The sequence below is a fragment of the Macadamia integrifolia genome, chromosome 9 (genome assembly GCF_013358625.1).
Source record: "Macadamia integrifolia cultivar HAES 741 chromosome 9, SCU_Mint_v3, whole genome shotgun sequence".
Taxonomy (NCBI): Eukaryota; Viridiplantae; Streptophyta; class Magnoliopsida; order Proteales; family Proteaceae; genus Macadamia; species Macadamia integrifolia.
In genome coordinates, this window is record NC_056565.1 from 7,899,538 (window position 1) to 7,918,665 (window position 19,128).

General features: G+C 37.5%; 1 long non-coding RNA gene across 3 annotated transcripts in view; it reads right to left on the reverse strand.

Moving 5' to 3' along the window:
• The window catches only part of LOC122089126, a 42,117-nt gene extending 24,673 nt beyond the window's left edge, over nt 1-17,444 (reverse strand). For 2 of the 3 annotated variants that reach the window (XR_006143240.1, XR_006143238.1), the window contains exons 1-7: nt 17,067-17,444; nt 15,656-16,006; nt 12,180-12,236; nt 10,912-10,986; nt 10,229-10,303; nt 7,279-7,364; nt 7,122-7,173 (exon numbers count right to left, since the gene is read on the reverse strand). This is a non-coding gene — a long non-coding RNA (uncharacterized LOC122089126). Of the gene's footprint in view, nt 1-7,121; nt 7,174-7,278; nt 7,365-10,228; nt 10,304-10,911; nt 10,987-12,179; nt 12,237-15,655; nt 16,068-17,066 lie in introns of all 3 variants that reach the window. The other variant, XR_006143239.1, reaches the window with a different exon arrangement.
• Between the last annotated feature and the right edge of the window lie 1,684 nt (nt 17,445-19,128).

Here is a 19,128-nt window from a genome sequence, read left to right on the forward strand (position 1 = left end):
CGTGTCGCGAAGACCTCGGCGAACTTTAATCGTCGATTCTGGTGTTGTCCTAAGTCTACTAGGGTATAACTATTTTTCATATTTTAAACAACCTATTATATATGTTCTGTAAATTATTGTTGTAATTCAATTGAAGATAATTACAGGAGGCCCAATATCGAGGATGCACGTTTTTTCGATGGATTTATAGTGACTACAATTCATCAACTGCAAGATCATCTGGATGTGGAATAAGCAATTCAACGATTGAAAGCCACTCTTCTCCATCATCATCATCCTCTGAGTTTATGCGGGGGTACTTGGAAAGAGCAATTAAAGTTGAAGAGAGATATAAAGTATTGAAAAATGAGATGGATGTTTTTGAGGAAAAGAGTAGGATATATACTGATATCCTGGATGCAGTTGAGAATTTAGACATAAAAAAAGATGCTAATTAGATGATCATGACAAGCTGCTAAACTTGAAGTTAGACATTTGATATATTTCGACTAATTGCACTGTATAATATCTAGTTGGGTTAGGTGTATCTTTTAAAATTAACTTTCTTGGGTTAAGCATGATTAATGGGGAGAAAAAATCAAATAAATAAAAAATAAATAAAAAGCGGAAAACGGTTCCAGAAACAACTTTTATCAAACACCATTTCCTACAAAAAACGTTTCCGGAAACAAGATTTGTCAAACACCTTCAAATCCGCTTCTGTTCCCAGAAACGGGAATTTTTGTTTCTGCCGTTTTTTGAAACAGTGTCGTTTCTTGAACCAGAAATGGCATAACCGTTATCAAATGGTGCCTAAAGAACTCAGTAATCGGCAACGTGACCTTCTGGAATCCATTTCCATGAACAAGGTATGGCTATCTATCCACTAAATCCACTCCACTTCTGGTTATCACGACATGAGTCGTCGAATAAAGGGCCGCTTACCCCGACAACCAGCAAGCTCCTTATCAAGATGGGCCAGATTGTAAATGATCTCTACGGTAATCGATCTTGTCTTTGTTTGACTTAAGAAGGTAATGATCACCAATTGAGTTGTCACAAGGGTTGGTAGGAGACGTAATAACGAACAAGATTCAAGCTTTGCCATTGAAATAATTAGGTAAATGGGGAATTGGGGATTCCTTTGGAGCCAAATCTTGCACTACTTGTCCCAATCGGAAATCTTGGGGCCAAAAGTGTAGATAACATTTAGGTCGAATTCAGGCTCCGCAGGTTCAAAAGGGTCTGTAGGATCACTATCAGCATGAAACTTGACAAGGAATTGATTGGTTTCCTCAATGAGGTTCTAGTTGTGCACATTTCAATTTACAAGGTGTTAGGATGATAGACGAAGACTTCATAGATATAGTAACAGGCTTCCCAAGCTCTTGGTCCATTCACACTTCAAGCATGTACTACCTCCTCTCATGAACAAGGGATAAAAGATATGTGACTTTTCTTTGTTGGGGATTGGGAGGTTGCAAGGGAGAGCTAATAGAAAAGCTAACTGGACTACATGAATTTTAGAAGATGTAAATGTGAGCAGTAGGGGAGGCCAAAGGTAAAGTGACACTGCTTCTTCTGTGAAAACAGCACCAGGTGATAAAACACCAGGTCACTGTAAAACTACCTTATAAGAGGCAAGAACTTGAAATTGTAAGCCAAATGGATGTCAAATCAAAAAATCAAAGAAAATCATACCTTATACACGTAGATATAACATTAAGAGCTATCAGTAGGTATAATGAGAAAGTTAACATAAAGGCAAATATATATTCTTGGCAGCTAAACAGATGCATTGAGAGGCCAAAAATGTACCATGATAGGCACCCAACCTCTCTCTCAAGTAGATTGTGTGAACATGCATCAAATTATGGTCTGTCTAGGAGAATTAGATATGAGATAGACAATTTCCCATAACCTCTCCTAATCAGGGAATAATTGTCCCCTTTTTCTTCATAAAAAATGGTCAGAGAAAACTAAAAGAAAATGTCATCACTTCCTAGCATCAAAAGAGGCAATTGCTAACTGGCATTTGAGGAGGCTTTTCACATCCATAGTTAATGGGCCCATAAAAGCTCTATAGTTACAGATGTGGGGTAACTTCTCAAGTACCCGAAGAAATGCAGAATATGGCATGGAAACACAGTTAAACATCAGCTATTGTTTACAACTTCTCTGATATTTTCTCTTTTCAGAGTACACGACAGGAAGTATAATACCATGGCAAAGTTTTTTTTTTTTTTTTTTTTTCGGTGGGGGTGGTGAGGGGAATTGAACCACATGTTGAGGACTGTATCATTGTCCAAGATACTTCTACTCCCTCTCTCTCTCTCTCTCTCCTTTTTTCTGCATCGGGGGGAGAGAACATCTAAAAAATTGAACTGAAGCAAAAACCGTTTCCAACGTCCACATTCCAAACGATTAAAGATCTTGAAACCCAGTATGCTCTAAAGTATGATAAAAGGCCCTGCAACTGCAAGGATTGCAAAGTAAAATAAATGCTTCTGTAGAAGTACAATTGATAAACTATGAAAGGAATGAAACCAAAGGATACGACGATTGGCGTCCGAAAAACAGAAATGGAAGAAGAAGAATAAGAAACAAATAGGAGAAACCTGCAGCGATGAAACCTGCTCGGAGGGCATGGAGCAGCAGCAAGTGATGTGTACTTTGCAGTTTTTTGGGAGCTATGTGCAGAGTAGTAATCGAAGGCCTTGCAGTCGAGTAATTGGAGGCCATAATGAGAGAATTGGAAGATGGAAGATGAGAAAGGCAATGTTGGAGGTTAGTGGAGTTGGAGTCGAGGGGGAGAACAGAAAAAGTTGAATACAGAGACATGCTCATATCCACCCCAGAGTTAAATTAAATAGCAAGGAGGCCCTAACGGATCCTGCCAACAGCTATAAGCACACCCTTACTCTGTACTCGCTTTCTTTCGGTCTCTGCTTTTAGAAGATTTGATTCAATCTGATTTGGTATGAGCTTCACGTTTTAAAGTTTCCATTTTTCCCTTTTGTCTGTTTGGTAGAAGTTACTATCCTTTTTCCTTCTAAAAAGCACTCAGTACTCAAATATCGAGGTTCCCAGTTAACGGACAAAAATTTGAAACACGGAAGCTCTACCCAAGTGAACTTTATAGCTCCAATCAGCAATCTATGTCACCTAATGTGGTTAAGAGTCCCAAATGCCAATCGGTCGGTTTGATGAATCGGTTTCGGTCAATTACTAGATTAATTTTAAACAAAATAGAAAATGAACTTTTGATTTCGACTGGTTTCAATTGCGTTTCTTTTTTTCATTTTCTTTTTTTTATTATTATTAAGACCATAATCAGATTCGGTCTCGTCTGTTTTTTGGGTTTACATGTATACATAAGCAAATAATGAAAAAATTAACTAAAGTTGAAGCTAACTACATCACTTCAAGGGGTATATAAATTTATCACATAAACAACAACAATACATCTTACCACCGGCCAATAATGAAAAAATTAACTAAAGTTGAAGCTAACTACATCACTTCGAGGGGTATATAAATTTTTCACATAAACAACAACAATACATCTTACCACCGGCCACTTGCAAGAAAAATGAAAAATGAGATAAATTCCACTAAGTCTAATATAGATTAAACATTGATAAATCAGAATGATCAAAAAAGAATGGAAATCCAATTTTTAAGGAAAATCAGTGTGGTTCAAAGATGAAAATAAATCAGCAGTCACATAAGTAATCGAGGAACCCAGGCACGGAGAATCTTTAAAGAGGTCTTGACAGGTTTTCTATCTATTCGCGTGATCCAATCAAGGTCAAAATGGTGCATGATGCAGTCAAAGAGTATGGAGGATGATACTATTGTGGGAGAATGGACTATGATCATTCCGTCATTACCCCAAATCCATAGAGTAACGATATCATCCCCCCCCCCAAGCTTGTTATGAAGCTCGGCTTTGACGGTTGTTCAATAGGAGGTTTGGGCTTATCAGAGGGATTTTCAGAGATTACCTCATGAGCTCTGGTAGAGACCCCTTTTTGAACCCTAGCAAACTCATTGAGCAGGTTGGAAGTGCCAACCAAGTGGTCAATCTAGTTCTATTGCTGACATTAAGTTACACAAAAAATTCAACCAAATTTTTATGGAAAATCAGCACCAAAAGTGGCAATGTACATTTTTTCGGGGGGCGGGGGGCGGGGGGCGGGGGGGAAGATGTTTTGTTTGGGGGGGAAGAACAACCTCTCAATTCTTTATAGGCAATGTTCTGGAAATATTCTTATTTTGGAAAGAGAAAATCTGTATGTTTTCACATAATCAAGAGTAAGGCAATAGGTTTCTAATATGTTTCCTTTTTATTAGCTTCAAATAAATATGGTTGAGTTTGAGTGCAAATAAATATATTCAAGATGCGAGTCCAAACTTTTAAAGACTGGCTTCCTATTATATGCCAATAAGTAAAAGATGTCAGGAACATTCAGAAAACCGGTACATCCCAATTCCAGTCCCATGAAGATTGAATTGTGATGAACTTACCCCACGCCCAATTTTGCAACTTTACCAAAATCCCACCCTTTACCATCTAAAACAAAAAGAATTTTATCAATTTAAAAAAATAATATAGTTTTCATCCAACAAAAAGGGTGGAAGATAAATGGCAGATGAGTAATCAACACAAACTCATGTCGGATCAAATGGTGGAAATCTCCATTGAACTAAGGAGGAAATGAGAAGAACTACTGAATCCATCCTTACATATAGATCTAGCCAAGGGTGGTTAAAAGGCATAAAAGTAAAGGCACATACAGCATAATAAGCTAATACCCAATCCCACCCTTCACCTTATGGCGATGCCTATCCAACTGCCTTCCAACCCAATCCTTCCTCATCCACCGCCACATTCCCGCCAACCCTTCCTGCTACCTCTGACCCTTCGAGATTGAGGACATCAATCACATATTCTTCTCCTGCCCCTTCTCCTCCTTAATCTGGAAGACTGTTCTCTCCTTCTGCTGGCCGACTAAAAGAACTATCTCCCCTTCAACAGAGAATGGATCTGGGTGGACATGACCTTCTCGGGCCCTTCCATTTGTGACTCCATTGGCAAATTTTGGCTTTCTGTGCTACCATAAACCACCTCTGGATGGAACGTAACATTCGTAGATGGACTACCAAATCCCGCTTTCCGGACAAGATTTGAAAAGCTATCTACTTTGATGTTACTTCCAAAGCCCAATCCCTCATGGCCTTCTCTCCCGCCCTGTCCCTAACTCCCCTAAAATCTCACATCATTACCTATTGGAATATTCAGGTTGATCTCACCCATTCCAACTGATGGAGTTGGCTCCCCCCTAGTCGTTGGCTGATTTCTGTTGTTGTTCCCCCCTTTTCGGGTTTTGACTTATTTTGGTTTTGTTTGTGCTATTTTGTTGTGGGGTTGGCTTTTCCTTATTGGCTTAAGCTTTCTCCCCCCCTTCTCTTCTCTCTTTTCCCCTGTGTATTTTCTTCCTCCCTTGGTAATGAATTATTTATTCATCCAAAAAAAAACCTAATACCCAAAAGTACTCTTAGTACGTGATCTCTGACAAACCCATGATTTGTTGGTCTGTTACCACCATCTGTTCTGTCCCTCCCGCTAGGTTTGTTGGTTTCATAACTGATAAGGAGTAGACAGTTTAATGTCTCCACCAAAGATGCCTCCATCCTGCCCCGCTTGGTCCCCTACTCCCCCCGGAACAAACACATCATCCACTCATGGAACCTCCCTCTATCTCTTCTCCCCCCTCCCCTTGAGGGATGTATCCTCTAGTTTAATCTTTTGTTGGGCTTATCCCTTTGTTCGGCCTTATGCCTCCCCCCTTTCTCCTTTGTATTAGTTATTTCTTCTTGTTAGGTTAATATATATTTTATTCATCCAAAAAAAAATGTAAACAGTCAAGTTACCCTCTTTTAACTACTTCTTTCCTTGTTTTATTCCTTTTATCCTTTATTTTATTAATTGAATTCCCATTTGTGCCCCCTCCCATCTTCTTTTATACTCCTTCGTCCTCAATTTCAAAACCCCTTCAAGTCTGTCCCAATCAATAAATCCTACCTGTGTCATTTCTCCTTTGATTTACCATGTACCACCTTGAATATTGCGGTTAATTGCAGTTTTGCCATTCCTTCATTATAATTGAGTTTCACCAGAACCGGTGTAAGTTCCCCACGCAGATCCCGAAGCCAAACTACATAAGCGTGAGGTAATGAAATTCTATTCACACTTTCAATCTACAGCAAGTTCGTGATCGGTGTGAAAGGTGACCGTAGCATAGGCGGCTATCCGTTCATTTTCCTGAAATGGAAGAAATCTACTCCCAGATTGCTGACAACATTCTTTCAAACGATCTGAAACACTCTGCGGACACGGATGACACAACCCTATGGTCAATTTTCAGCCTATAGCACCCAATTTAGAGTTTTAGACCCTAGATCACATCAATTTGAGGTTGCAATTTTTTAAGATTGGTACTTGCATAGAGTGATTGTTGTTACTGCTATTATTGGAGAATATTTGTTTAGATTTGTTTCAATCTGGCACCTGTATTTTCTTTGTTATCGTGCAATGAATTGAGTCTCGTAGAGTGGTTTTGATTTTATTTCATTCATTGTACTAAGACATCTACTCTTAAAAGGATTCTTACTTAAGAGTACATTACCTACTAACTAAACATTATAAATAAAGGTAGTAGTCCATGATAGAACACAAGGTGAATCTATCATGGCTCAAAAATTGCTCCCTCTGTCTCTCTTCCTCTCTTCTCTTTTCTATTTGTAGGTACTAGTTTCAGATCCTGATTTGTTTCAATAACATTCTGAAATGAAAGAGTGAGGACTAGTATGATAATATATCCATCCTATATGAATTAAACGTGAAAGAGGATTTTTAAATTTTCAAGATAACATCTAAGCATAAGAAAGGATTAACAGTGCAAACAAGAAAAGTATCAGCACTATAAGTTCTGGCAGCTAGAATCACCAATTGAATTTGTGGGTTCTTACGGAACTGCAAGGGATAAAATGGTAGAAGGAAAGTGCATTTTTCAAACTGTAACTTTTGAGGCAAACCTTCTTAGGCCTAAATAGATCAGTCAAACAGAACTACATACCATGGCAATTTTATTATTTGACCCATGAGGTCACACCAGAATCCATATCATTCTGTTAAGATTGCATTCATCAAACAAACTTTAGAACATATACCACATGAGTACAAAAAGGGGTGGAATTAAGAGCATCTAACAAAGGCATTAAAAGAAAACAGACCTGTAGGGAACCCCGGTATGGCCCAGTCCATGCAGTTTTGGGGTCAGTATGGGCTCGTTGGACTAGTTAGGTTGAAGGCCTAATACCTGTCGTTAGCAAAAAATAGATAAATAAAATAAAAATACTACTATATGTTCACGTATTCCTTTACGTCTATTTCAACCATGGTTGAAAAGATCACCTAAAGGACCTTGACACAAATAAGATAGAAGTTGTATTAATGGTCATTATTATGCACTAAAACATATCATATCAAAGCATATTAGTTCCTCTACAAAATAGAACCAATAACTTGTTGCTATCTAATTATCCCATTACATGATACCATATCTGATGCAGATTAATCACCAAAATAGGCTTATTTTATTAGGAATAAGCCTAGGGTTTGGTTCCATACATGTTGGGCCTTTGTTCCCATGTGTTTTGAGTGTAACACTTTTATGGGCCTAAAAGAGGGTCTCTAAGGTTGCATACGGGATTACTAGTTTGTTTCATTTTTCATTAGTTTCCTTTTTAAGTTGGATTTTATTTGAGTTATATTTGTTTCCTTAGAAGTCAAGTTATTAGTTGAGTCAAGTGATTAGTAGTTAGTTTCCTTTTTCAACTAGTTTCTAATTTCAGTTTTTAGTAACTATTGTATTAGGAGAATATTTGGTTTCCTTTTTGAAGAACCTTCTATTTTGTAATTCCCTCCCCGTCAAACATTATAAATAAAGAAGAGGAGGCTCCTAAAGCCCGGAATGATTTTGATAAAAAAAATTAATGACTGCTGCAATTGTCTTCTCCATAAAGAGTTGTTTTGTGTTTGATACTGTAATCAAGGCTGATGGACTTGGGGTTTGATCCAATTGACTCTCTGCGGTGTGAAGCCCGAGAGGTCCTCTTCCTTATCTTATCTTATCTTCTTCTTCTCTCAATTACACAAAGTGTTACTGATCTGCTCAAGGTCTTACAGGTATTAAATTCAGTTTTCTTCTCACTTTTGGCTGCATTTTGGATCGAAGGTAGTATTTACCTAGGGGGGAACTCGATCCAAAGGGGAACCTTTTCTGTCCAAGGGTTCAAGAGATATTAGAAATCTCCAAAATTTTGTCTTCTAGTGACCTATTCTGCCCAGATTTGAAATCGATAGACTGAATCTGATTTTCTTGGTTTCCTATGGTGTTTATTCATGATTTATGACATGTTCTTACTCTATATCGGGACCTATTATGTCTCTTCATATCTGATTATATTTTGACCACAGAATCCTTCACTTCTAGAATCGACAGCCCAGATTTCCATAACTGATTTTTTCATTATTTCTGATCTGTTAGTATTGTTGTTCTATATTGGTTATTGGTTGTTCTTTGATAAAAAGAATCCTGCAGTTGAGACTTGGTTAAACTCCCTATCCTAGTCTACAATAATATCAGCTTTTATACCTGCCAGCAAGAAGCACAAAAAAAAAAGATTTTACATACACTTGCACAAATCCAAATGAAACACACTACACATCCTCTTCCACTCCCCTCCCTCAATAATTAAACCACACTACAAAACTTTGATTCCTAGTCCAACACAATCAGCAAAGAACCAAGATATAAGGTAATGGTAGAAATCCAGAAGCTGGAAGCCCAACATAACGAATTTGTAACATTTTAAAGGAACAAAAATAAAACAAAGACCAACAACAATTAGCAATTACAATCACCAAAATTGGAGACTACTACAAAAGCACCCACAGCCTGAACAAACAGGTAGAGGCTTCCACTACATGAAATTCCAATTGAAATAGAACTACAAGAAATGCCCCCCACCCCCCTAAAACTCCATGAAAGCAGCCAAAATTAAATAAAGCAAGAACAATTTGAAAAAACCATAATTCATACTTAACAACTCATTCATGAAGATGTGTGCCCTCTTCTCTCCAAAGTCTCATGTGGATAGCCAAGAGTAATAGACTTACAAAGTCATCCACAAGAGCTAAAAGTAGGAGATGTCCCACCACTAATAAGATCTATCAGCTTTCTTGGAAATTCCAAGAATCACCACATAAGGCAAGGAAGGATGACCATTACTCAAGAATTATAACTAATTCATCAGTAAAAGAACAAGATGGTCTACTATGAGAATCTTATCTAGAGGCATTCTTCCATATAGAACCGCAACTTGATTTCTGCTTCGAAATTCCAAATGAAGATATTCCTTCAGAAGGACGTACTGCTTGAATAGTTTCTCAAATAATCAGCATGTCAGTTCTTTTGCAATGACAGTCTTAAAACCATTTATCTTTTGTACCTCAGATCCTACTCCATCTAGGTCATGTCCATTATTTAAATGATAAGCACTCCTGTCCATTATGACTGCTTAATCCTAGTAATCTTTCGCTACTCCTTTTGACTTTAGAGCCTTCAACTTACACCATATCATTCCTCATCGTTAAAGTCATTGGTCTTTGCATCACATGACCAAGACATCTCAATGGACTTTGCCTCATCCTGTCACCTACTAGTGCTAACCCCAAGTTTCTGTTAGTGTATTTATTTTTAAATTTATCCTTTCTAGACTACAACTTATCCATCTAAACATTCACATATCAACTATGCCCATCATGTGAAACATAATAGAGGAAGAGAGAATTTTTTTTTTCCACAACGGAACTCCATGGCCACTGCCCATAGGCAGCCCTTAGGAAATTTATTTGCAAAGAGATGCAAGGGGGAGTACATCCCTCCTTACCCCAAACTCAAGACAAATTAAACGCACCATCCATCCTCAAAACCTTTCTAATCCCTTGAATCTTAGAATTTTAAAACCTAACCTATCTTCGAAAACAAGTGCATAACAATCACAGCATAGAGTCAAAAGAATCAATGACAATATCCCTACCATACTCACAACATAAATATGTTAACACATCAGACACTTGATTGGATTACTGGAAAGCATGACAGACCTCCAGACGAACCTTGTCACTCAACTGACAGAGATGAGCAAACCATTGAGAAATCCCCCAAGCCTGAAAGTTTGACCAAACATTACCCTGAACCAGCATCAGAGAATCACATTCAGGAACAAATTGACAACCAAAATATGTTTCACAACCCACATGCCGCATCAACTTATGTGTCAAGCTGAACAAAAAAAAAAAAATTTCCTTTCAATTTCCCCTATTTTATGAGTTTCCTGATGGCCACAAGTCCATGTAATGTATTCAGACAGCACAGTAAGTGACCTACAAGGTCGTTTCAGTGAGGTTAACAAGACCTTAAAGCTACTCCTAGGTATGGTTCTAAAACTCGGATTGGATAGGTCAATATTGGCTGGATCGGATCAGTTTTGGCCTTGACCGATCCCTGATCATGAGTCCAGACCAATTGGATCCTGATACACAGGTACTGCCCAAGAGTAAAAATGTAATAAATTTATTTAAAATTATGGGTAAATCTGTCCAATACTCCAAGCCAAGCCTTATTGGTATCGGCATTGATCGATCCCAAGACTGATCCGAGTTTTAGAACCTTGCTCCTAGTACTGCTCATCGGACAATTCACCAAAAAAAAAAAATGGTGAGATTGTCATGTTAAAGTATACTGATAATATATAATAAATGTAGGACTCCACCACTTCTTAATGCAAGGAAAATGAAACCTGTGAAATGTTACAATATTGGTTGCCAAATGATTTATCCAGCCATCTATCGTCCATATAAATCTCCATGGGCGTCTGCATAAATCAATAAGGTTTGTTAGAACTTCATACAAGACAAAGATATAAGAATAGCCAGATATGTTGTCAAAGGTGTTAGAAGGCTGTCGTGAGAATAGAAGGAAGGAGGAGTCTTGTGGATTGTGCAGACTCCTCCCTAGGTGTTTTCCTAGTCTAACTATGAGAGGACTGATTAGTTAGTCAGTTTTCTATTATCTTCTGATGTTTCTAGTCCTACAAGGACTGATGTCCTACTTGTAATAGGCTGGAAAAATCAATGATCTAACTTCATATTGGTAGAATTATAGGCCGTTGGTGTTTCCATAGTATCTGAAATGAACAATAAACACAAAGATGGATATGAGAAATGGACATAAAAAAACAAACTGATGAAATCCGAAAAGAAAGGTGAAATGCAAGCGTGCTCAAGAAGGCATGTTTAGTTAAGTGAACAGTCAAATGTCCTAATAAAGTGGATAAGCATTTAATGAATTAACTTTGAGTTAGCTAAAACAGAACCAACACTCTAAAAGTCTAATGACACTGTTTCTGTGGGGCATGAAGCATATCCAACAGGTATACCATCATGCATTAAAACTTCAAATCCTTTCACTTGAGAAAGAATAAATATGGAAAATCGGCTTCATGGGAATCGGAAGCATGTAATAATCATAATGAAACCATGAAATCTACATCCAAAACAAAAAATGACTGGTTCACAAAACAAATTAAAATAGAAATTTCTCAAACATCCTCTTTATTTTCTTCACCAGTTGAGTAACCTTAAGGAAAAGGAAAGGCTGGAACTGCCTTTCTTTAGCAAATGAAAAACTTATATTCAGTTTTCTTATAAGACTACATGTAAAAAAAGAGTAAAAAAAGAGCAACCCAGTGCACGAGGCTCCCGCTATTGCTGATAAATTTCAACAGGACAGAAGGAAAATAAACATCATTAAAGAAATACATGAAACTTCAAGATCAACATTGTCACTATTACAAAGGTTTTCATTTCCATGAGTTTGCATCAAGCAATGATCATTAATGAAATTAAGTCACATCTGTTGAGATCAACCAAAAAATTATATTCACTCTTTTCATTCATGTAAAAGAAGATTTAACTGCATCATTATACAAATTTTATTTTATGAGGGACCAAGTATGAGCGATCATAAAAGGACACAGGGAATATCTAATGTAATACTATGCTTTACCTCTTCACCACTATGACTAGTTAAGACAAAGTCCCTCAAGTTCGTAGCCATCCCAACCTGATTTGAAGAGGTGGCAAGAAAGAATACACACATGCACACACAACACAGAATTAGTAGTAAGAAAATGAACACATAATATATCCAAATTCAACAAAATTCAGCATGTAAATATATAATATTATGCATTGTTAACATGAGAATACTGAGATGGATTAGTGCCGAGTCCAAGGATGTGATAGAATCAGAAATAAATGCAGTCAAGGAAATTTAATCATTCTAAGTGATGAAAAAGGGAAAGTGAGAGATGGTTCAGCCATGTGCAAAAATAAGACCAATGAGTGTAACAACAAGAGGTGGCATGGTACAAATTGGAAGAGTTACTAGGCACCCAAAATGCCTTGGATTGAAGTGGTGATAAAGACAAATGATAATGCTTAACCAGAATATATTATCCTAATCAAGGGTGAACGGTGAATTTTTGCAGCCAACCCCCATCTAGAAGAGATAAACTCATGGTTCAAGATCTCGCTGATATCTCGTTTTAGATTGGCGAGACGAGATCACAAGCGAGGTGTAAAAACAACAATATCTTCCCAAGATCTCACCGAGATCTCGCCAAATCTCGCCAAGATCTCGCGTCTCTCTACTTTTTTGAAGAAAAAACACTAAGGGGCCAGAATTTTGGTGCTTTTGCTTAAGGACCTCCATTCCTATCTTATGTCATTTCAAATTTTCAAATGTATGTTAATGTGACTCATCAATCATCAATGTTAATTGTTAATCAATTTAGTAATTATCTATGATGTCTTTTAAATTCTTAAGATTATGGTGTGTCATGTGTTGGTTGTGGAATAGAGCTAGTAGCCTAGGGTCCAAAGAGCCGGTACAAGGGGTACGAAGTCAAAATACCATTTTAAGTTTGATTTCTAAAAACTGATGTTTCAATTTTGATGTCTTTTAAATTCTTAAGATTATGGTGTGTCATGTGTTGGTTGTGGAATGTAGATTGTGGAATAGAGCATACTAGCCTAGGGTCTAAAGAGCCGGAGACTACTTACATAGGGTACGAAGTCAAAATACCATTTTAAGTTTGATTTCTAAAAACCGATGTTTCCATTTTGTTTAGAAGTCCTAAAATAGGGTAAATACCTAGTTTCAGGGACTACAAAGACTATATGACGACTGAGACCAACCACCGAGTCGACCGCGAAAAAATACATGATCTCGGCGAGATCTAGCAAGATCTCTCTTTTTTGGATTAGCGGGCTAGGGGGTGAGAGCGAGATCTTAAACCATGGATAAGCTCAATTGAGTTCAGTTAGCACATAATCCCAAATAAATGGACAGAATAACTTAATAAAAACTCTAATGGTTTACATGAATTCCTACATTACAAGGGAACTCCTCATAATCTCACTGCCAGGCCGTTCAAAAAAAAGGGAAAACCCTAAGAAATACTTACATATATGTTATAGTCAACAATATACAAGAAAATACAAAAAGAAATAATGAGCCAAGAGTGCATGTTCATCTATAAACAAGAACATGAAAAATATTCACCCATCTAGCGGAACTTAAGAACACCCCAGAAGATAAAAGATCAATAAACTATCTTATTGGGCTTGTCAAAGGCTGAACTGAAGGGAAGAATAAGTCAACAAAGTTTCTGGGTGCTCAAACATGGAACTAGGTTCAAAACCTATATTTACCTGCGAAGAACTAACCAACAATCGTATCGCCACCAAAAATAAGATTAACTAAAAGAAGGAAAATAAGAAAAGGCAATCAGAACCAAACACAATGGAATCCAAGAAACCAAGAAAATGTCTTAGTTTGTAAATAATGGAACATATCCTTCAAATCCCCAATAGTACTAGTGACAACCATTAAACCACTATTTTAGCTATATATATGCCTAAGGTGGCAAATGTGCCCCAACATTTCTAACTTGCTTGTTTCTCTTTAATGGGTGTGAATGGTGATGTTTTACCACAAGACAGATTTCAGCATTGGATAGACATAAGGTTGAATGAATGGCTTTTCAAAGTTGCAGCCACCAAACAAAAGCTCAATGACACAACTCAAAACCCAACGGAACTGCCTAGTTTCTACGGGTCAGTCTGAGGCTTTTAGTCTTTACCCACTTAGACCGTCTTAAACTGGGATTAATAAGGATAAAAATGAAAAGACACCATATTAGGACTTGATGGAGCTGAAGTTACTATCCTAGCCCCTAATAGAACAGCATCAGTGTAACCTGATGTTAAAATTCAAAACTGAGATTCATACCCATCAGCCATGGTTGCTAGAGCAACTGTGACAAACCAGGATCTGTAACCAGTAACTGCAGTAGAAGAGAGAGGAGAGTAGAGAGAAAGAAGAGAGAGAGACTGTTAAGAAAGTAGCAGAATCAATACTCTTACAGTCCCCCATATCGTGGTAAACATGAAACTGTACCCCCACAGTATATAAGGTATATTCTTTAACAGAAACAAAGCAACAATTTGTTTAAATATGAAGCCACCTATAATTGTTCTCCAAGGCATCAACTTTTCAACTAAGACATGTGAATTAATGCATTTGATAAGAGGCCCATCATAAAATTCCCTTGGTCCCTACCAATTCAACCATAATGATCATTGCAAGGAGATCTAATAAAAATTGTGAGAAAATTGCATGTCCTGAAGATGCACCTAGATGTGATCCTTTGATACTACAAGCATATGGTGCATGGAAACTTTGGAACTGTGGACATGTGCATTAGGCTACAGAAGAACCACAAGCTATAAATTACGTCCACAATGGAACCTAATTTCTTAAATCTTGCAGACCAACAAGATCATAACAGAAAAAAGGAAACTAATGTACATTCCATGAACATATTAAATTTAAGAAAATTAAAAGTTCAAAATTAACAACCATTGTCAAACAATAAATCTTTTTAAGTCCATATGAAATAGTTTTCATCCTTATAACAATGATTAGGCAAGGTTCATATCTAGTTAGATTCTACTGACCATGTATAGTGACATCAAGGTTAGAGATTACCTTGGTCGGAACCGAAATGTACCGTAAAATTACCAAAATTCCGGTTGAGATATGGTATATTTCAGTCAAAAAATTGAAATGGCCATTTAAGCGGTCAAACATTTGAATTTTACCTGAAACTTCAGGGCAAGACTATTTAAGTACGATTACACATATTCATACCCTTAGTCAAAAAATTGAAATGGCCATTTAAGCGGTCAAACATTTGAAATTTACCTGAAACTTCAGGGCAAGACTATTTAAGTACGATTACACATATTCATACCCTTAGAGGTTGCTAGTGTATGTCGTAGCCTACCATGTCTGTTCCATTATATTACTTTTTCTACCCATAAATTAGCACCACAGCATGCATTCAATAAAAGAAATTGAAATATGTATTAAGAATGAAGAAGAAGAACCATTTAACAGTACATCAAAGTCCATACCACATAGATTTTCAAGGAGGCTCAAAACCAATAGAAGATTGTTGCCGCCAATTGAACCATTCCTCTGATTGCATCACAAAGATGGCCATGTCATAGTATGCTTGAAGAACCAGCTCCTTGAACTCCCCGTCTTTATCCTGCTCCTGCCAATGTGCAACTCTGTTGGCCGCCTTAGCATGTTGTATCTCTCTTGCCTCTACTTCTGTCTACACATCAGCAGGCGTATCCTCATCACTATCATATGCAACCCATGGTGCTGAGTGTCTCTCAAGCACTGGCCCTCAAACTCCTCCATAAACTTCCACTTGTTTGACCTCCTTTGCATCCTCCCTTCATGAGGGCAGTCATGGCCTTTACACCTCAACAAGGACCATAGGAAAGATGTGCAAATCATGCAAGATGAAGACCAATCCTTCCAAATCACCAATGACATAACCAGAAATTATTTCCACAGGAAGTACCTTTTTCCTTTTTAAAAAGCCACCAAATCCATAAAAGAAAACCATGGGCAAGCAGTAAGCACATGCAAACAGAAAAACAAATGTAGAATAGAAACAATAAAAAAGTGACAAGATTTATCAAAAAAAAGTTCCATCAAATTGCTAGATTCATAATTACTAAAAATGTTAAAGAGGGTGAACTAAAAAACCAGAGGCAAATCCCTTACCCTGGGTTCAAGATTCTTAAAAGTACCTCTGCAACTAACTTGCAGAATTTGATGATAACTGAGGTCTGAAAATCCTCATGAACATTGACACTCTCTAAGTTCTATTGCTTCCATAAGGTTGTGATGATGCCTAAAGCCCATGCTTCCTATAACATTGGCTGTCAAACCTGGTGGTTATTTGTGCTGCTTAACTATACCTGCAGGGAAGAGGGCTGTAGGGGATGCTACAACTGAGAAAGCCATGAGGCCATAGGGTTTCTAATTCATACTACTCTTCCCTTTGTCAAATCTATAGGTATGTTCAGTTATCACCATAAAATAAATCACAACATCATCTGGATGTTCTCTGTAACACTTTGAAGATCAACATATAGAAATTCCATGCAAAAGTTAGTAAAATGTGCCCCCACCCAATTTTTTTCTGCAGGGAACCAGTCACTCCCTTCTGTTTCAAGAACTTCATTCAGTAAAGGTGGTAAAATCATGAAAATAATTTTCTCCTCAACAGTCCTTGGATGCATTTAGAAAAATGGAATTCAAGGGTGAAAAGCTGGCAGTTCAAGGGTGAGAACAGAAATCAAGACCACAAATCAGACAAGCCCTAAATCAAACGTAGATTAGAGAAAGGAGATAGAGCTTCGGATAAAAACCCTGGACAAGACCTAAATCATAAGCCTAGCCCTAAATCCCCATATTTTAGAGCTTTACTTTAGATATTTGAGTTCAGAGAAGGATAACTCATACCGTGACAGCAACGATTGGAATCTTGTAGCAGGCGAATCTTGTAGAAGGACCTTGCGTTTGAAGATTAGAAGAAACCACTGTCAAAGGGAAGAGATGAGAAGCTTCAGGCGATCCTTGATAAGTTTGAAAATTGAGAGGCTTCAGGCGTTGGTTTGGTGCTGTTCGAGAAGGATATTCAAGACACAGCGATGGAGGAGCTCTATGGAAGACGACTTGCCCCTTCCATTATGCAGACCTTGCGCTGGGCGGGAGAAATACAGAGAGTGAGAGATGAGTGAAATAGAGAAGGGAAGATACCAGAGCGGCATGGCGTGAGGGAGAAGGGAAGAGAAGAGAGCGACAGAGAATACCTTCTTTCCTCAGTGATTTCTAGGTCGATTTCAGAAATGACGAGTCGTGGTGGGAATGAAGCCAATGCGCAGGGTTTCAAGGGTCTTTTAGCCAGCGAAAAGCGTTGTAATGTTACATTTACCAATTTGTCCTCATTTTTTAGCCGTTGGAAAACTTGGTCATGTATCAAATAGGAAGCCACTTGGTCTTTTCAAAAACCGCAGGGACATCCTTCATCGTTCCTTCCAAACCCCAAACGTTGACGCTAAACAACATGCTGGACCAGCAAGGTCGGTAGGGGTTCAAAACTGAGCCGGGTTAGATCTAGTCCCAATTAATAAATAAGATTTTGAAATTTATGACCTCTCTTAGACAAAACACCCGGATAATAGATCCGCATAAGATTAAAAAAAGCACCTTTCATGAAATAATCACTAAATTAAATATTTTTTCACCATTTTGAAGTTATAAAAAAATTAATTATTCACTGTAGAAACCTGGGCATCACGTATCATGTTCATATCGAAGAAAATATAACGACAATTCACCTATCAACAAAAAATGTTTTGAAACCTAGACTAATTCTTAAATCATTCAACAAAGCTTTTTCCCAAGTAAATCCTAAATCATTCAACCAATTTCAGTTCACTTTCTTCTTCTTCTTTTTTTAGTGAAAGCACCCTACAATGGTGTTTCGGGTTTCGGCCCCCTAGTTCACTTGTACAGTATCAGACCCCACATTTGTATCAATCTACTATAGGAGACTACCTTGTCCAAAAATCAGGTTTGGTTTTATGGTTTTTAACAATCTTGTTGATGTTCAAAGTAGCACATTTGGCTTGATTGACTTTTTCAACTAAATTGTACGGGTCATCCTTTTTTAGCTAATTCATAAATGGGAATTATTTGGAAAAATAATTATTCAGAATAATTCATTTTTTTAATTTACAAGTACTGTCAAAAAAGCAATCAAAATCAAATTCAGATTCGGATTCAAATTCAAGAATTTTTCGTTTACCAAAATAAAAGTTGGGCAAAAAATTCGGATATTATTTTTATAAATTATTATATGTGTTTGTAATATCAACCAATTAATCTGCTTAAGATATAGAAGACTAAAAAGATGTAGTTCAGGTTACGTAAGCTACGTGTCCGGTGCACGGAAAAAAGCCTTCGGTTCCCCAAACTTACTTACTCATGGCAACCTTCTAGCCGCCCAATGACCTATAACGTTAGTCACTACTCCCCCTGGGGCTAGGAAGTAAGCTCCACAACCCAAAGCGCCGAAGAACAAACTTTTCTTGCCTACCAACAAGGTTGACTGGCGGCCTCTTGATAAGACATAGGTTCATAATATGAATGTTGTTAAGAGAGGCTAAAAACATACGATGAGAAGTAGAAAATAAAACATCATATGATAGTTCAAATATGCACTATAATCAAAACGTGATCAATGTTCTCATTGAACCCATAGTTCAACTCGTTCTCTCATTTATGCAAAACAAGAAAAATAACTTTAAATATAATATAAAAAAATCCACAAAACATGATTGTTTTGCATTTACTTGTGTGCGTCTTTCTTTCCATTTACTGAGCTAGTGAGCTCACCCCTCGTGTACACACATTTTTAGATAATTTTACAGGATAATCTGTAGAGGAACCCATGCTGGGTCCCACTGACGAAACCCCAGTGGGGGATTGGTGGGTCCTAAAGGATTCGTACACGGGGACG